Source organism: Chrysochloris asiatica, unplaced genomic scaffold (genome assembly GCF_000296735.1).
Source record: "Chrysochloris asiatica unplaced genomic scaffold, ChrAsi1.0 scaffold00201, whole genome shotgun sequence".
Classification (NCBI taxonomy): domain Eukaryota; kingdom Metazoa; phylum Chordata; class Mammalia; order Afrosoricida; family Chrysochloridae; genus Chrysochloris; species Chrysochloris asiatica.
Window position 1 is genome coordinate 5767942 of NW_006408719.1, and position 7282 is coordinate 5775223.

The window sequence follows — 7282 nt, forward strand, 5'->3', positions numbered from 1 at the left end:
TTCCTATCCAGGAGCATGGTACATTCTTCCATCTTTGTAAGACTCTTTTGGTTCCTTGCAGTAGTGTTTTGTAGTTTTCTTTGTATTAGTCCTTTGTTTCTCTGGTTACATTTATTCCAAGATATTTCATCCTTTGGGTGGCTATTGTAAATGGTATTGCTTTCCTAATGTTCTTTTCAACAGTGTCATTTTTGGTATAGAGGAATCCAACTGATTTTTGCATGTTAATCTTATACCCTGCCACTTTGCTGAATCTTCCAATGAGGTCTAGTAGATTTTTTATTGAGTCTTTGGGGTTTTCTACATATAGGATCATATCGTCTGCAAATAAGGAGAATATTACTTCCTCTTTGCCAATTTGGATGCCTTTAATTTCCCTGTCTTGCCGTATAGCTCTTGCTAAGACTTCCAGCACAATATTGAATAGAAGTGGCGACACAGGCTGTGGGACCCTAAGAAGAAAACTCCATTTCCTACTTAGGCTAAAGAACGTCTCCCTGTTTCAGGAATGTGCCTGGTCAGTTAGTACCAGACGGAGATGACCCCCTTCCCCTATGAGCCATAAAAGTAGAGATAAACTCTCCTGACTAACCCAAGGCTAGATAATGTATGTCTTCCTTACCCTAATTAAACTGTCCTAGCATAACAAACATCTTCCTTATCCTAATGAAGCTATCCTAGCTATAAGTAGTAGCCAATCAAATTGTGTAATCTCGTACCTTACGAAGTGTAAACTAATCCTAGAGAAGTTAGGTAGAAGACCACCGAATCTGTTTGTAAAAATCTATAAAAACCCCGCTACCAGAGATTTGGGGCTCTATCCCCGGGCTCTATCCCTATTCCGCTGTGTTGGATAAGGTTAGAGACCTAGCTCAAGCTTGAATAAACAACCCTTGTGCACTTGCATCGGCTTCTGCATCGACTCCTCGGGTGGTTTTTGGGGACCCTGAACTCTGGGCATAATATTTGGGGGCCCGTCCGGGATCCCCGAAACCCCCAGGACCTCTGGAACTGAAGGGTTGTCACTGGCCGGTAAGTCTGTGTACAGACGTGGCCATTCTGTCTGTGTCTGTTGTTCTGTGAGCTCAATTTTCAGTCTGAAGCTGGAAAATAGCCTAGGCAGACGCTTTGTATGGCTTCCGGCAGGGAGTCTTGGAAGACGTTCCGGCTCTCTCATGGGGGGGACGGAGAGCCCCAGGTCTGTGCATCTGAAAGGCGAAGCGGTTTGCTCCAGCAGGATGTAGTGTGAGACTACTGCCTGGTGTTTTTGTGTGTGTGTGTGTTTTCTTTTAACTCAGCCTCCCAGCCAGCAGAGTGCTGTCAGATCCCAACCCTTGTCTGTCTCTGGTGTCAAGTGAGTGGTCATGCGAGTGCAGTGTGAGAACAACTGGGCGTAGCCTGCTACGCTCGGTCCATGCGGCACCACGGCACTCAGGCTACGGTGCCTGACTGGGTCTATTTCTGCAGTTCCACGACTTCCTCGTACAGCATAACAGATACTCATCACTTCATGAGCGGTGACCTGGGCCGGGGTTTATACGGCTGATCCTTAGCTAGGAGGGAGTTGCAATACTTCTTCGGAGATGTGGCCAGAGAAGACGCCTGTGTGGAACCCCTGTTCGTCATTCAAACCCGACTCTATGTCCTCCTCATGGTCTGTGTGTGTCCTGGTCAACCTTGTATACCTACCCGTAGCTCTTGTCTTTAGTGTTAGACTGGCTGCCACTGCTCATGAAGACTGGACTCTCTGCCACAGACTGACCCTTTCTTTCTGTTATCTACTCTGCATTTTCATTTATGTGGCCGTGTGGTGGCTCTAATTAGACCAATCTGCAGTGTCTTCCTTTGTTTTCAAGTTTCTGTCCCCTGATTGGTGGAAGCTGAGCTTACTAAGAGAACCTAGTGCAGCATTTCGGCCTCACATAGGACTGGGGTTCGGCCCCTCCTGAGGATGATTCCTCGGTGGGCTTTATACACCAGCACTATAACTCATGTAAGCAGCAAAACCATCAGAGACATCTTTGCTATTACTGGTACTGGTGATCTATCGAGTGTGTGCATGTTACTAATACCTGACTCACACCATGGGACAAGCAGCAACCATCCCATTGTCCCTTGTAACCGATCATTTTGGAGAAATGAAAAAGCACGCCCAAAATCTCAGTACAGGCATAAAAAAGGGAAGACTCGAGACTTTCTGCAGTTCCGAGTGGCCCGCCTTTAACGTAGGGTGGCCACAAGAGGGCACCTTTGACTTACAAACCTCTCGGAGAGTCCGAGACATAGTGCTCCTCCCACGAACGGGGCCCCTAGATCAAATTCCTTACATTGTTGCCTGGGAAGACCTGATTTGTAACCCCCCCATGGGTAAAATCCTTGCTGCCTCCACAGAAACCTCAGTTTCTTCTTTCAGCACATACCCCAAGTAGCTTAGTTCGGGTTTGCAGATCTGGGCTTTCATAGCATAAGCACGGTACCCCAGTTCTGCGAGTGTGGTGAGGAGGTCTTTGGTACCTCTCATGCAGGCATCTTGAGTTTCAGCTGCTATAAGGAGATCATCTACATACTGCAACAGAGTTAGGTGGAGGTTCTGAAGGCGAAACTCACTCAGGTCATCCTGTAGGGCCTCATTGAATATCACCGGTGAGGATTTGAGCCCCTGGGGCAATCGAGTCCATGTCAATTGACTATTTATGCCTTGTTCCGGGTCGCTCCATTCAAACGCAAAGATGTGTTGACTTTGGGTGGCTAATGGCAGACTGAAGAATGCATCTTTTAGATCTAGAACCGTATACCACTGGTGGTTTGGGGGTAACGAATTTAGGAGGGTGTAGGGGTTGGGCACTGTGGGGTGAATGCCCATGACACTCTTGTTCACTTCACGGAGATCCTGTATGGGTCGGTAGTCAGTGGAGTGTGATTTACGCACGGGCAACAGGGGAGTGTTCCAGGATGACTGACACGGCTTCAAAATTCCCTGGTCAAGCAGCCTTCTGATATGTGGAGTCACTCCCTTGCGAGTTTCTAGGGGCATGGGATATTGTTGGATTCGTACAGGGTCGACTCCAGGCTTTAGTTCAATGATCACTGGGACTCTATGCTTGGCTAGACCTACACTTCCCGTCTCAGCCCAGGCTTTAGGGAATGTTGATAGCCACCAGTCAATATCTGGGTTTGGCTGCGCTGGCTCCTGGTGTAGCCGATACTCGTCCTCAAGGCTAACAGTCAGCACCTGGATAGGCTCTCTCCCTCTGTCCAGGATTTCTGTTCTTTCGGGATGGAAGTGAATGTGTGCCAATATCTTGGTGAGTGAGTCTCTCCTGAGCAAGGGATATGGGCATTCAGGTATAACTATGAATGAGTGGGATACTCGGCCCAAGCTTAAATCTACTGTTCTTCGAGTAGTCCATGAGTACTGTTTCATGCTGGTGACCTCTTGGACCCAGAAAATTTTGTTAGTCATTTGGCCATGTGGCGATAACAGAACAGAGTGTTGAGCTCCCGTGTCTACAAGGAACTCAACAGGCTTCTCCTCCACTTTCAGAGTTACCCTGGGCTCGGGGAGGGGCACCGAACCCCGTTCCCGCTAGTCACTCAGCTCATCAATCGCCAGGATGGGAGTTTTTGATTGATTTCCTGTTCTTTTCTTAGGACACTCTCTGGCCCAATGACCCTCTTCTTTGCAGTAAGCTCATTGATTCTTCCCTATCCGGACTCTCTCTCTTTGTTCCCCTCTGCCTCTTCTATCTCCTGCAATCTTTCTTAATTGTCGCTCACGTTCGCTCGGTTCCCCTGTAGTAGAGGCTAGTAAAATCCGTGCAAGGTTCCGAGTATGACGGCTTTCTGATTTAGCCTGTTTCTCTTTTGCAGTTTCTCGGTGGTTAAATACTCTCTCAGCCACTATTACTAGATCTTGGATACTCTTTTCTCCTAGCCTGTCTACCTTCTGCAATTTCCTTCTGATGTCGGGAGCTGCTTGATTAACAAAATGCATTATAACTGCTGCCTTAGTTTCAGTAGCTTCAGGGTCCATAGGTGTGTACCTAAGGAAAGCTTCCTGAATTCTCTCTAAAAATGCAGCAGGGCTTTCATCCGGTTTCTGTTACACACTACCTACTTTGGCCAAATTGGTGGGCTTTCTAGCAGCCACTTTGAGACCTCCCAACAGAGCCTGGCGATAAATTCGGAGCCTCTCCCTCCCTTCTGTTAGGTTAAAATCCCAGTCTGGTCTAGACAACGGAAAAGAGGCATTGATGATGTCAGCATTAATGGTGGGTTGCTCATTATCACCAGGAACTAACTTCTTGGCCTCTGCCTGGATTCTCTCTCGCTCCTCTGTGTTGAATGAAATTTGGAAGAGTTGCTGACAATCATCCCAGGTGGGCTGATGTGTGAACAGAACCATTTCTAACAGGTTAATCAGATCCCTAGGGTTATCTGAGAATTTGGCATGTTGAGATCGCCAATTGTACAGATCGCTAGTGGCAAAGGGCCAATAGTGATGGAGTTGGTTGCCTTGTGCGTCTGGGAGTCCCGTGGCTCTTAATGGGAGGACAGTAGAGTCAGCCAGCCCCGCCTGTTCCTAGTATTGAGGGTGGGGCCCCCGCATCAGGGCGACTGGGAGCTGGTGGATCTGCCTTCCTTCCTGCCTGCTCTGGGGCCCCAGTCACCACTTCACGTTGTACAGGAGCAGGAGGGGGTTGAGCAGGAGCAGGAGGAGAAGGAGGGGTCTGGCATGGAGCAGGAGGAGGACGGGTCTGGGCTGGAACAGGAGGAGGAGCGGTCTGGGTTTGGTAAGGAGGGGGAAAATGAGCTCTTCCACAGTGCTGTCCTGTAAAACTGAGTATAATGGTGCCGTGGGAACCTCTTTGGGAGGTTTCTCTTTCTCCTTCCTTTTCTCGCATGCCACCAAAGAGACAGTTCTTAAAATCCCGACACCAGACTCTCCCCGTAAAGTCAGGGAATTTCTAGCGTCAGCTGGTTTCTGTCATCTGTGGATACCTAGTTTTGTATAGTTGGCCAGATCCCTGTATGAGGCAACAAAAAGTACCCAAAGTTTTCAGTGGAAAGAAATGATGCAGAAATCTTTTGAGCAAATTAAAGTTGCTCTGTTAGGAACACCAGCTCTGGGACTACCTGGTATCACTAAGCCCTTCCATCTCTACATTGACGAAAAGAAAGGCATTGCTAAAGGTGTCCTAGTCCAATAAATTGGCCCGTGGCACCGCCCAGTGGCTTTCTTGTCTAAGAAACTTGATCTGGTTGCCGCAGGATGACCTCCGTGCCTAAGGATGATTGCTGCAGTTGCCCTGATGGTCAAAGATGCTGACACGTTAACACTAGGCCAAGAATTATATGTAATAACCCCTCACGCGGTCAAAGGTGTCCTGAAACAGCCCCCAGAACGCTGGGTCAGCAACACTCACCTAACTCACTATGAGTCTGCTTTTGAATCCATCCCGAGTTATTTTCCAGATGCCAGCAACCCTGAACCCGGCTACGCTGCTGCCTGATCCAGACCTAGACGCTCCGCTCCATGACTGTTCAGACATCTTAGCCCAAGTGCATGGCATTCGAGCGGACTTAAGAGATCAACCGTGGCCAGACGCAGAGGACACTTGGTTTACCGACGGAAGCAGTTTCGTCCGGGAAGGGAACAGGTATGCCAGGGCAGCGGTGGTCACGGAAACTGAAGTAATATGGGCTGAATCTCTGTCAGCTGGAACTTCTGCTCAGCGAGCAGAACTCATAGCATTAACTAAGGCATTGACTCTAGGGGAGGGTCGAAAGCTGAATGTATACTCAGACAGCAAGTACGCTTTTGCCACAGCACATTTTCATGGAGCTATATATAGGGAAAGGGGACTGCTGACAGCATAAGGCAAAACCATTAAAAATAAAGTAGAGATCCAGGCCCTATTAAAAACCCTCTGGTTGCCTAAGAAGTTAGCTATCATGCACTGCCCTGGGCATCAGAAAGAGAATACACCCATTGCCAGAGGCAACAATTTGGCCGACCGGACTGCCAGAGAAGTTGCTTTATCAGCCAGCGGGGACCTAGTAACTCAATTGCCTGACCCAGGAGATGCCACCCTGCCAGAAGACCCAGCATATTCCAAGGCAAACCTAGACTGGATCAGACTTCTGCCTAGGACACACCTCATAGGGAAGTGGTGGAAAACATCAGATTATAAATTAATAGTACCTGAAGCTTTAGGAGAATGTATTCTCATGAAAATGCACCGGTCAACTTACGTGGGCACTCGTAATATGCAAGACCTCCTAAGAGAAGTGAAAATCAAAATTTGAAACGCTAACTCCAAAATTGAACGCATTGTTGCTGCTTGTAAAGCATGTCAGCTTACCAACGCAATTAGAACTAAAGCCGACTCAGGCTGCAGGACAAGAGGAGACCGTCCTGGTGCTTACTGGGAATTAGATTTCTCAGAGGAAAAACCCGGAATGTATAATTATAAATACTTACTAGTCTTTGTAGACACCTTTTCAAGATGGACAGAAGCCTTCCCCACCAAGCGTGAAACAGCACAAATTAGTAGCTAACAAGTTGCTGGAAGACATCCTACTGAGGTATGGCTTTCCAGCGATGCTTGGGTCAGATAACGGACCTGCCTTCATCTCCAAGGTGAGTCAGGGGTTAGCTAAAGTGCTGGGAGCCGATTGGAAATTACATTGTGCATACAGACCCCAGAGTTCAGGCCAGGTCGAAAGAATGAATAGGACCCTAAAAGAGACCTTGATTAAACTGTCCCTCGAGACTGGCGCAGATTGGATGACTCTCCTTCCTTTCGCCCTATATAGAGTATGGAACACGCCGTACAAGCTAAAGTTAACCCCATTTGAGATCATGTTTGGAGTGCCCCCACCCATCATTCCGAACCTCCGGTCGGAAGTATGGATTGAATTTGATGACCAAAAGTTGCTCCTTTCCCTAAAAAGTCTCCAGCAGGTGCATCGTAGCGTCTGGCCACAGTAGAGAGTGTTGTATGAGACGGGCCCGCCCCTGGAGCCCCACCCCTATCACCCCAGAGACTGGGTCTACATCCGGAGGCGTCATCAAGGAGACCTTGAATCGACTTGGAAGGGGCCTTTTTTGGTGATCCTGACCACTCCCACAGCCCTCAAAGTAGACCGTGTTGCTGCCTGGGTATACCACACACACGTCTGACCAGCTGACCCACCGACACCAGGAGAGGACGCTCAACAATGGGAAATCTCCAAAGGCTGAGACAACCCTTTAAAACTTCACATCCTCAGGACTTGC

The 7282-nt window shown here is 48.4% G+C and overlaps 1 pseudogene; it reads left to right on the forward strand.

Annotated features, from left to right (window-relative positions):
* Positions 1–4735: 4735 nt before the first annotated feature.
* LOC102829378 lies at positions 4736–6994 on the forward strand (annotated as a pseudogene).
* Positions 6995–7282: the final 288 nt, after the last annotated feature.